The following is a 13,089-nucleotide window of genomic DNA, read 5'->3' as shown; positions in this document are numbered from 1 at the left end:
TGGGGAAGATTCTGTGGTGGAGGAAGACTTGTGGTGGGGGAAGACTCATAGGTGGAAGACTTTGGGGAAGACTGTGGGGAAGACTTCTAGGTAAGACTGTGGTGGGGGAAGACTCTGTGGTGGGGGAAGACTCTGTGGTGGGGGAAGACTCTGTGGTGGGGGAAGACTCTGTGGTGGGGGAAGACTCTGTGGTGGGGGAAGACTCTGTGGTGGGGGAAGACTCTGAGCTGTGGCCGGCATCCTAATCCCAACCAACCAAGGGATAATCTGTCTCTCTTTCTCTTTGTGTTTCTTCCTGTAACTTTCTTTCCATTTCTATCACCACCTCCTTGTATTTCTCTTCCTCTTTCTCTCTCACATTTTTCCTCTTTTTCTCTCTTTCCCTTCGACTCTCTCTCTCTCTCTCTCTCTCTCTCTCTCTCTCTCTTCTTCTTTTTCTTCTCTTTTATCTTTTCCATTTTGTTTGCTCTTTGTCACTTACAACATTGTAACAATAACATATCGTGTAAATGTGGGTGTTTTAGAGAGAGAGAGAGAGAGAGAGAGAGAGAGAGAGAGAGAGAGAGAGATGTTGACTTAGGTAGCTCCGGGAACATCAGAAGTCAGGAACAGCGTGGATGAAAAGGTCCCCCACAAGAGGTTCTAGTCGGCCCTGGGGCGACCTTTAGGGGAAGGATGTTTTTCAAGAACTAAATGAAGCAGAACTTTCCTCTAGAACTAAAGAGAGAGGAACTATATAGTGACTACGTTTCTTTATAGCTGAAGGCAGAAGGACTTTGCTTTAGAGCTGGAGAGAAAGCCGTCCCTATGGAGTTACAAACAGAAGAATGTTCCTTTCGAGGTAGAATAAGAACGTGAACTCTGGGGCTATAGAATGCACGACGTTCCACTGCAGGTATGATCCGCCCTTGACCCCAGGGCTTATGAATATATCGAGGTCCTCATTTGGACATGGCGATAGCTAAAGAGCTTAAAAAAATATCTTTGAATAGCCTTTGGTGTGTTCGTCGTGGCCCTTGTAGTATTACCATCACTGAAGTCTACTTGATGTGGAGAAGCAGCCGTAAGCATTACTGGGAGTCTGAAGAAGGAGTTGAAAAGACTTGTGAGGCGAGAATAAGATACCTTCAGTGGTGCTAAGTTAATTCTAAGTATTTCTCTCAAGGCGTCATAAAGAAACAAAAATGAGAGTGAAGTGGTTCATCATTGACGAGACCCGGGCCACTAAGATGTATTCCTGCCGCCTTTGAAAAATTTTCGAGGGTGTAAAAATCTTTCAAGAAACGACTAACTTAATTCTCAGATACTCCATGATACTTATAAGCTATCTTTTGACAGGTTCTAGTGGATATGTCTGATGTACTTGAGTTAGTGATTTAAGAGCCATAGCCTACTTGAGTGCCGCTGTAGGGGTTAAAAACGACACTGAGTTGATTCCCGTAAGACCAGAGAGGAGTCCGTCACCATAACCAGAGGGCGTGTTAGCTCCTCTTCGTCTCCTTCATCACATAATGAGGAACACTTTAGACGCCACGGATTGAATTTAGGAAGAGTTGACGCCTTAAGAAACCAGAAAGGGATGTTGCGTAAATGATGTTCAGGGATTTTTCTTTCTTTCTTTCTTTCTTTCTTTTTCCTCAACTCGATTTCCATACGATAAACTCCCCTGTCATTCTTTCATCTGCCCATCTCTCTCTCTCTCTCTTTCCTCACCCTCTCCCCTCGCCTATTCTTTCAGTGTGTGTGTTCCCTCGTGACCTACTCTCCCCTCTCTTATGTAGAACTCCCTCTCCCCTCACTCCTCTCTCTTACCTCCCCTTCACCTACTCTTCTCTCCCTTCATCCCTCACCCTCCTCCTATTCTCCTCGTTCCCTCATCTATTAACTCTCTCCCCTCACCCTCTCTTTTATTCTATCTTTCCTCTCATACACTCTTCACGTCTCATCCTCACTACTTCCCCCTCAACCCTCTCACTGTGTCCCCTCAACCCTCTCACCACTTTCCTTCGTTGCTACCTCTCACCCACTCACCCACTCATCTTCCCCACTCCTCTTACCCCTACTCTTTTACTAATTCCTTCCTCTTTACTCTTTCACCAGTTTCCCTAGTCCCTCTCCACCCAAAGAGGAAGAAGAGGGATTATGCTAGAGAGGAATCCTATACACATGCCTATAATGGTATGTTTCATGTCACAACGGCCTCCATTTGCAGTTTTCAGGACACTTACAATTTTTTACCGAGAGACGAATTCATTTTCCATTGCAATTTGTCGCCATTATTGTCCAATTATGAATCGATTTCGTTTTTTTTCGCTGTTTTAGTCAATTTTTGTTCTCGTAATTGTTCGTCTTTGTGGAGTAAATTTTAAAGTGCAGTTCTTATGACACTTTTTATGGGTTTATATAATTTTTAACACAATTTTCTGCGTTATATATATTAAAGTTCGATACAATCTCTGTAGTGCATTCCAATGGAGAAAAAATCTTAATCATATTTCAATTTTGAATCACATTTTCGGTGATTTTTGGCATTAAAGTGATTTTTTAAATGCAATTTTCGTTGTTACAGTCCAATTTTAATACAATTTTCTTTATCACTTCTCATTTTTCTGATAACATTCCAATTTTTATTTCCAATTGTAGCTCTCTCTTTCCTCTCCCTACTCTCTCTCCCTTTCTCTAACACTCCCATGCGACCATTTGTAGCTCTCTCTCTCTCTCTCTCTAACATCCCCAGGCGTCCAGTCGTAACTCTCTCCATCACTTATTGGGAATTAACTCGTCGATGGGTCTCCCAATCCCCGACCAAAACATTTATCTTACGGAGCCATTAATGCGCCTCTGTCCCGACCTTCCTTACCGGCTGGTCTACTGGGGATATACTTCGACCAGGGGTGGATATACTTCGACCAGGAGAGGATATACTTCGACTAGTGGGAATATAAATCAACAAATATAGGCCACTCTCTCTCTCTCTCTCTCTCTCTCTCTCTCTCTCTCCGGCACCACACTTATCTGCTCAGTCTCTAGATAGGACACTTAAGAATGCCACACTTTTAAACCAGGGGAAAGAGGGCGTGGAGGAGGGCAGAGGAGGAGAAGGAGGAGTGGACGAGGAGCGAGAGGAGGAGGAGGAGGAGGAAGAGGAGGAGGAGGAGGAGGAAGAAGATGAGAGGAGAGAGTGGTAGTCAATTTTTTATTTTTATTTTACAGAACTTGTAACAAAAAAAACAAATGTTAACTCGACCGTAAATTTGGCGACTTTTTACTTTTTGTATTGGTAGTAGTTGTTATTACTTTTGTTTTTGTTGTTATTAGAAGATTTTTTTATTAGTAGTAGTAGTAGTAGTAGTAGTAGTAGTAGTAGTAGTAGTAGTAGTAGTAGTAGTTGTTATTATTGTTAGTATCTCACGACACACAACGTATCCTATAACAAGGACTCCTTACGAACGAGTTAGAAACCTTAGAAATTCGGTGTAATCATTGAAGTGGTCGTTAAGGTATGAACTACGGTCGTTATGTCACAAGAAGCTGTGACTCAGACGACGAGGTGAGGTGTGTGGTGGTACAGGTGATCAGTGTCTTGGTATACCTGTGTGAGTACTGACCTCTGGCTGGTGACGTCTGAGTGAGTGTTGATCTACCTTATATTATTACTTCTTTATATGTCTAAGAGTATAACCTGTTATCATGTCAAACTTATATATTTTGTATTGTGTTTTAATACGAAAAATCATAAATAAAACTGAGATTCGAGTTGACCATTTTTCGGTGTCTGTGGTTTCAGGTGGCGCCGCCTGTGAGCAGAGTTGAACACTATAGCGAGTCCTCAAGTTGTGACGCTTCAACCAATTACGAAACGACTTGTTGCCGACCAATCAGAAGGTTAGTTACAGATGCGATTGTTGCGCGTGTCTCAGTGCTATGGTTGTGTTTTTTTTGGTCGGGGGGACTGTTTATACGTACGGTTGTTGTTAAATTAAAGCGGGAGTTACACGATAATAACAATAGCTTTTATAGGACTTGAGTAACCACTGTGACAGGTCACTTTGGTGAATTATCACGCACGCTTATCCTGACAACATTTTGTAAACATGTCAGACGACGATCTGCCTCACGATACGCGAGTAGGTGTTGCCATCTGTGAAGACGTCATCAGCGCTTCTCAAATCTGTCACTATATGGTAGATCCTGGATAATATTTCTAAATGTTTCCGCCATAGATGTACAGTTGCCGCCACCCCCGCTTCTTACAGTAAACCTGGTCTTCCCCTGAACAATGTGGCACCACTGTAAACGAATCCCAGCTGAGAGAAGGGCACCAGTGACAGTGAATCGGTAAACCTCAAGTTATTCTTTGTTATAATCATAATCGTATTACCATAATGAGAAGAGACAATGTGATTTAACCCGGTGTAAACTGTGTACTGAGGTGACGGTAGAGGGCGGGCGAGTAGGTAGTTGGGAGGGCGAGGGAGGGGGGGTTGGGGGTGAGTTAAAGGCCCCTCCACCTCTCAATATTGTTCCGAAGCAAACATTACAAACAATTCTGGTAGCAAATATCTGTAGACGACAGTAATATCACTTGAACTTATAACGAAATGCACATCTTGTATACAGTATGTCAGGCGGTGTCACTGTCCTTCTCACCGCGACAGAAGATAATTTAGAACTTCTTTTCACTGGTTCAGACACTCAAAACGAACACAACTGAATCTAATGAGGTCACTGATGCCCTTCTCTCAGCTGGGAATCTTTTTACAGTGATACCACATTGTTCAGTTGAGACCAAGTTGACTGTGAGAGGCGGGGGTGGTGGCAACTGTGTGTCTTCCTGTTGGGTGTCTGAGGTATTGGTCTGTGGGTGGAGGCTCATGTAAACATTCGGGGGGATAAGAATATTAATACCAATTTACGCTGATTTAGATTATGAAGTGTTTATTGTTCATGTTATTGTTCATGTTATTGTTCATGTTATTGTTCATGTTATTGTTTTGATTCCTAACAAAAAGCATAGTTTATTAGTTGTATTTTATCACGTATTGAACCACTAATTGATACCAGATCAAAACGTCCAGGGAACTTTGGCTGCAATTGTACACTCAAATATTCTTCATCGTGATATGACTAATTTTTTATCTATATAGAAAACAAAATTTCTATAAATTTTTAATTTTCTGGTTGAAATTAAAAAAAAGTTGATCACCTGAAGTTTAGGCCTCCCGCTTCTTTAACTAAGATTAATCACCTTCACGGTAATCTTAACCTAATTAGAGGATTTATAAAACAACAAAGTGTTTAGCCTTACGGTATGGTCGATGTTAGGTTGATTAACAGCGGAATTTTGTCTTTAGCTACGAATAGTTAATGATCTCGCAAGATAATGTTAAACTCTGTCCAGGAAAACAACGAAACCAAGGTAAGAGTATCGTCAGTGTTAATTAATCACCAATAAACGGGTTAATGACGCGTTTAGTACCTGTTAATCACCTATTGACCCAGTTCTTCCCACTGTGGTGTCATTCGCTAACCAGCGTTAATGGCCATAGATAAACACCGAATTTTCTTTCAATTTGGACCAAAGACAAGAGTAGTTCCGATCTCTCTTAACGACTGGATTAAGCAATTAAAGTGACGTTGACTGCCCATTAGAGATAGCTAGACATTTAATACTTAGAGCAATAAGAGGGGGAAAAAAATCTTTGTTAGTTGCAGGTTACGATTATACATGTCCTGCGTGTCGGTCTTTACGGTGTCATAAGGGCAACATTTTTTTTTTTTTTTTGTCGTAAAATTCTCCCTACAGGCTCTGTAGTTACGGCAATTAGGAGGTCTCCACTTAACGGTTAATGTTGGTTGTTCGGTAGTTAAGGCTAAGACAAAGGTAATTAGCGTCCGTCCCTGTATGGTAACGGAGATGATAATTGCATCGTATATCCTGCTCGTGTTTGTGTGTTAGGAAGTTACAAGGTAAATGTGCCCAAGCTCTAATAGGCCCATGTCCTAATAGGCTTTAGTAAATCCTAATTTTGATACGATATAGTCTTAATGGGCTCCAATCCCAATAGGTCCCAATCCTGATAAGACCATGTTCTAATAGACCCCAGTCCTAAGAGCATCCTGTCCTAAATGGCCCCGTCACAATAGACCCCTATTGTAATAGAACCCGTCTTAGTAGGTCCCAGTTGCAAAAAGCCTTAGTAGATCCCAGTCTAATAGGCCCTAGTAGTCCCTTGGCCAAGCAGATCTACTCCTAATAATCTCCGGCTCCATAACTCCTAAAATAACCTATCCTAACAATTCGATTTAAATCCATAATGAGTGAATACCATTATAACTGAACCAATTACGACTGGGGCTTACTAGAATTGGGGGATTGACAGCCCTTGTACTTAACCCACCCCTGAGAACCCCTGACAAAATCCACCCTTGATAGCCCCTGGATAATAACTAGCCTTGAGAACTCGTGTACTTCAGTCACCCCAGCTGCCAGACGGGAACTTCTTGTCAGGGGTGGGCGGGTGGGTGGGTGGGTGGGTGGACCAGCTGTCAGCCCCTTGCAGCTATAATTGCCTCTCCAGCTGTCAGATGGCGGCTGTATTTACTCGGCAATGGAGGAACACATTTACCTCCACTTTTATTTTTGTTAATGGTCCTAAAACAACATATTTCCTCAGGAGTGTTGGGGGTTCATTTTTTTCATTATTATTTTTTTTAATTGATGACGTCAGTGGCATTTACTTTCAAGTTAATTATTTCTTCTTATCAGTAGAAATTTGATTATATACATATTTATTTGTTAATTTATTCATTTGTAAATTTGTATTTATTTATTTTTTATATTTTATTTATATACGAATGCTCATTATAGATAACACTAATAATAAAAGTGAATCACATTGTAAATATATTTTTTACAATGTTTGATCACTATATCATTATTCTTATCTTTCTAATTATGTTTTCTCCTTGAATTACAACAGAGATTACATGATAAAAACTTACATTATTGTGATAAGAGACGATTATTATCACGGAAGGAGGGATAATCTCAGCTCTTTCTGGACGACTTTGATACACTGCTCGTATGTATGTCATAGGGAAGCTCCTTGACCATAATAAACATTGGGGATGTTGCCCTATAATGTGTGTTGTGATGTGGTGATATCAGAACATTGTCATCGTCTTGGTTAGGTTAAGCTAGATTGGTTTGGGCTATGTTAGTTTAGGTTTAAGTTAGGTTAGGTTTAAGTTAGGTTAGGTACCCCTCCGAGTCATTAATACCCAGATATCATAACATTAACCTTTGTTTATGAATCATTCCTTCTATATGTATACGGAACAGTGAGAACACACAACACCCTGTATACTAAACCTTCAACACTCACTGCACACGACCACCTTCACTCCCCCATCTGTAAAGTCAGGTACCATATACAACTAAGAGAACTAGATCTATTATGGGATCGAAGCAATAACCCTTAGGACAGGAAGTGAGCTCTATATCCACTCCACCACCGCAACTCATCTAATAGTTAAATTAAACTCGCACACATTCTGGCTTACCTGTAATTAAGTGTATTTGTTTTTAAGGTTCAGGTATTTGGTAGTTAAGCCCGCCCCTGACCTTGACGGAGTTGTGTCTTTAGGGCAGCTGACTGAGTAGGGGGAGGAGGAGGAGGAGGAAGATTTGTTGAATTTTTGTCTCTGTCTGTCTGTCTGTCTGTTTGTCTGTCTGTGTCTTTGTCTACTTCTGTTTCTTTGTGTTTGTCTGTTTGTTTGTTTGTTTATGTTTATGTGTATTTAGCTGTCTGTCTAATTCAATTTATTTCTGTGTGTTTGTTTGTATCTCTCTGTTTGTTTGTATCTCTCTGTTTGTTTGTATCTCTCTGTTCCTTTGTATCTCTCTGTTCCTTTGTATATATTCGAGTATTAATCTCTCTATCAGTCTCTCTCGTCATATCCTGCTTTATCTCTCTCTGTTTATCTCTCTGTCTCTCTCTCATTCCGCAATTGAGAAATTAACAAATAAATTACTAGATAACAAAAGATAATAAATAATAATTACAAAACTCGGAAATAATTTAGATATATCTCTGTGTCTGTTTGTCGTTTCCATTACGGCTGAAATTAAATGCCAATAGACTCTGTGTCGTTTGTAAAGAAGAGAAAACGAGTGTCAGAATAGAGAGCAACATTTAGTAGTAATGAATTGAAGATACGGAAATAATACCAAGAATTTAAAACTAGAAAATAACTTTTTTCATATATAAACAAATGAACTATGCGAAATTGAGAGGAAAAATAATTTCGTAATCATTAATTTAATATACGAAAATTATATAAAAAATTATCATGGCATCAGAAATTAACTATTATTTTTTTTTTTAGGAAGTTGAATTTTCAAACCCGAGAGCATTGTATCGTAATAATTAATTCAAACTTCAAAATTAATATATACAGTATACAAAAATATCATGGTCAGGTAGTAACTTTTTCCCACAAATAACACAAATTCACGACTACCAACATATTTTCCTATGTGGAGAAACAGTTTTAGTGAGCTATGTAATCTGCCTGAAGGGTCCATCAAACACCACCAAGAGGCGATAGTGACGATCAAATCATATATATCAAGTACACTGGCACAGGGGATTGGACAGTCGGCATTATAAATATTTAGATTGGTACTCTGAATGTCAAAGGAGAGAAGGAGGATTGGCCGTGAGAGAGAGCGGTGGCCGTCAGAGGGATCAGCTTGTGATGTATGGAACCAAATTCTCCCTGGAACTCAGAGGAGGATTTCCAGGACCCGGGACTTTCTCGAGCCTGGAACGAAGGGTTTATCCCGGAAAGTGAGAAAGGGAATTCATGGTATAAACGAAATTGTTCTTTTTATATGTAGAAGTTTTGTTCGGGCTGAGAATTTCTTGGTAGATAAGCATTAGAGTGCAGTGTTGGGTAAAACAATTTGTCTTCATCATGGAGCAAGTTATTCACACTCTGATGGTATCTTGAATCTACCGGGGCCTTTACCTCTGAGAATGGAACATGAAATTTGGAACAAAGTAGATTACATGTTTATATATGAATATTTTGTACAGTTTAGGGACGCGAGGGACACAGCAGAAGGTTGCATTACACGTTGAGGCAGCATGACCGGTACTGCACTCGACTGCCTCACTTGCCCGACTATAAAGTTAGGTAACCAGTTATAGCGCTGGGTGGGCTAGCGGTGTCCCCGGATTGACTCTGCGACTCCAGGGACAGTATGCGGGCGCTATAGCCACTCGGCCACCGCACCTCTTAAGATTGATAACCATTTCGCATTTAAGAGCGAAAACAGCAAACATGAGATCAATCAAGCCGCAGATTTTACCCCGAAAACTTAATTAAATCTTAAGAATTCATAAACCGGGGACGAAAGATTTACTTCAGGAAACGAAAACGAAATACTGTAATGTAACAGATTAAATTTGTATGCAAAATTTAATTCACGCTGAAAATTCTTCTTTCTTCTGGGGAGGAAAAACACAAATCTGAAATAAGGTGAAGGACTTGTGTAAGGTGAGTATTTCTTGGCCTGGCAGCAAAACAAACGAGAATGGGAGCCAGGAATAAAGGAAATTGGATGAACAGACACATAAACAAAACAAATAAAGCAATTTGAAAATATACTGCAAACTGGAGAGAGAAAAACACCGTTTTTTGCAAGAAATCAACTCAATCTTTCTGTAAATAAAATCTTGCAGCCGAGGAGAATTTCTCGACCTGAGACGAAGGTTTATCTCCGACTCGGTAAAATGGAACTGTGAAATAAAACGAACTGGATTTTTCTATACAAAAATTTATTACACGAACAAGGAGTTCGTTCGTTCGTAATAATGTAAATGTCTTGTCCGGAATGAACGATAATGAATAATTATTTTTTGTAAGTCCATACAACACTACGCTTCTGGAAAAACAAACAAACAACAAATCGCATAATATCATTCTTCTCAATGACACTTTTGTATATGTGCCTAAGTTTATGACATGTGGTAAAGAAAACGGGTGAGGTATATGTGAAATGTCACTCTCTTAACGTAAAGTCTCACATAGGGATGAGAATTCCTCGACCTGGAACTAAGGCTTATCTCCGGTGAGGGAAGCCGCACCTCCAGTATAAAGCAAATGATATATTTTTTAATAGAAAACTTTGATCACAGAAAATTCACCGCTGTGTGTCAAAAACAAAGTCAAAGTCTGGATCTAATTATATTTTTTCCACACAGAGAATCTTGTGCATACTGAATATTGATTAGAATTAAGAAGGAAACAACAGAGGTCAGGAATGAATTAAATCAAATTTGTTTTATAAAAAGTCAAACGAGTAACAAAAGTTAAGGAAGTGAGAGTTTTATCGACGAGAAATAGAACACAACATAGGGTTATCTTCGGTTCAAAACTATAAATGACGACAAGTAAAACAAACTAACGAAGCCAAACTATTAGCTAAAGATAGTTTTGATTCGACTAATTATAAGTTGTCATTCAAAATTAGTCAAATCTGGTCCCTCTAAAATAACAATAACAATAACAATCTCTCCCATCAGCATTTTTTACACGCGCAATCTTACATGCGTTGTGTTTCAGTCAGGTAATGTGAAAGTGCACCCCTTTGCACTACGGTCAGTTAGGGGCGATGCGGATATAGTACACTGCACACTATACCTACAGCAACACAAGGAGGACGTTCTCGCTCGTTTGGTACACAGTTTATGGCTCGTTTGGTTTTTAAGGTTAAACTGTAAATTGTATGTCCCCTTACGTATTATCAATGGATTGTTATGTTAGCTTAGATTAAGATGAACTAGCTTAACTTAACTTAGATTAGCCTGGGTATAGGTAAATTAGCTTAGGTTAACTTAGATTACACTGCATAAGAATAGATTAGCGTAGGTTAAGTTTAGATTATATAAGGTTATGTTACCATAGTTTAACTTTGATTAGACAAGGTAAAGACCGATTATCTTACCTTAACTCACATTAGACTGAGCAAGGATAGGTTAACTTCGGTGAGGTTGAATTATAATAGGTTATTTATCACATAAATATCAATATCCTTCAATATCCCACAAATTGTACACAAATAACTACCTCTCACTTATGCTCCAACACCAATTAAAAGTTATTAGTCCCATGAATTAAAACTCACAACAAAAGACAAAATTGTAATTACCACAAATGATCATCAACCAGCACATTATTATTGAAGGCTGTAATGTTTGATACTGACCTCAATATAACACTTGTATATCCGATTACCAAATACTGAATGACTTCCTCTACCCCCCCCACCCCATCCCCTTCCCCTTTACCCCTTCACATCCTAACCCACCTTTCATCCCTTCCCCTTACTCCCCTGACTCCCCTACCTCCAAAAAAATATTAATTAATTCCCACTAATTACTGCTTACTGGCTGCTCCACGTCTGTATGATTTTTTTTATGCTGTCAGCTAATTAAGGTTCTAAAAACAACACGACGTGACAAAAAAAAAATGGAGTACATTTTTGTTCTATGTAAATGGACTCTAATTATCGAGCTGGAGCTGAACTGATTGGCTTGAAGGCTCGGTGAATCGTGATTACACTGGGAGCAAATGGTTGTTTTAGCTTTTTCTTTTTCCATTCTAAACTAATCGTCAAAGCTAATCGTATGAATTTATGTTAATTTTTCTAGTTTTATATGACCAACAAAGCTAAATAATGGACTCTGTGTTAGCTTTTTCTACTTTAGATGACCTGCAAAGCTAAATAATGGACTCTGTGTTAGCTTTTTCTACTTTAGATGACCTGCAAAGCTAAATAATGACTGTTAACTTTTTCTACTTTAAATGACCTACAAAGTTAAATAATGGACACTGTTTTAGCTTTTTCTACCTTATATGACCTACAAAGCTAAATAATGGACACTGTGTTAGCTTTTTCTACCTTAAATGACCTATAAAGCTAAATAATGGACTTTTAGCTTTTCTACCCTAAATGACCTACAAAGTTAAATAATGGACACTGTGTTAGCTTTTTCTATCCTAAATGGCATAAAAAGGTAATCCATTGAATATATAATAGCTTTTCTATCCTTACTGACCTATCCCATCTATCCCATCTATTCTAGCTTGCCAATCTAAGACAAACAATCGAATCTATCAATTAAAGCTAAACAAACAATCAACCTTAACTACTCTATGCAAACTTATTTAAGCTAACCTACAGTATGCTAACTAACCTACACGAACTAATTAATTTTAACTTTGGCAATTTAACCTATCCTAACTAATCTAGCTGAATGAAACTGAACTAAACTAATTCTAATCGATAAATTGGAACTAATCTAATCTTGCATAGTCCATGATGATATTACCTATACAAAAATATATATTCGTTATAATCAAACCAATCGTATAGTAATATATAGACAAAGAAAATAAAGTGTAAATATAAGTTAAATAAATACTAAGAGGTGTAATTTAACTAAGCAATTGACCTAAATTTAGTTTTATTTAGAGTAATTTATCCTCTGGTGAATTACTCTTAACTGTTCCAATAAATTACTAAAGTTACATCAGCTAGGAAATTCACCAGTCTCCTCTTTCCCTGCAATTTTCACCATCGTCAATACCATTAGGGGAAAAATGACAAAAAACAACTACGTAAAAGTCAATATTTTCTACGTTGATTTTACAGTCCAGTGAATATATGATAAAACAATATAACTTCTTTTATTAATCAATTTATATCAACCATTTTATATAGATTCATTACACCTTCAACGTCACTATATCATTATAACCATTTATGTCGTGTTTCCCTTCACTTTCCTTTACCACCCCCGATCCCTTCTCCCTCCCTTCACATTCCCCCTTTCCTCCCCATCACAACCCCTGACCCTCCTCCCCATCACAACCCCCTCCCCCATACCATTACAACCCTAAATCCCCTTCACAACCCCTTCCCCTACCCATCACAACCCCTCCCCTTTACAGCCCCCCCTCCACTTCACAACCTCCCTACCCATCACAACCCCTCCCTTTACAGCCCCCCCCTCC

This window comes from Homarus americanus, unplaced genomic scaffold, assembly GCF_018991925.1.
Source record: "Homarus americanus isolate GMGI-L3 unplaced genomic scaffold, GMGI_Hamer_2.0 scaffold19318, whole genome shotgun sequence".
Lineage (NCBI taxonomy): Eukaryota > Metazoa > Arthropoda > Malacostraca > Decapoda > Nephropidae > Homarus > Homarus americanus.
Note: the sequence above shows the minus strand (reverse complement) of the source record.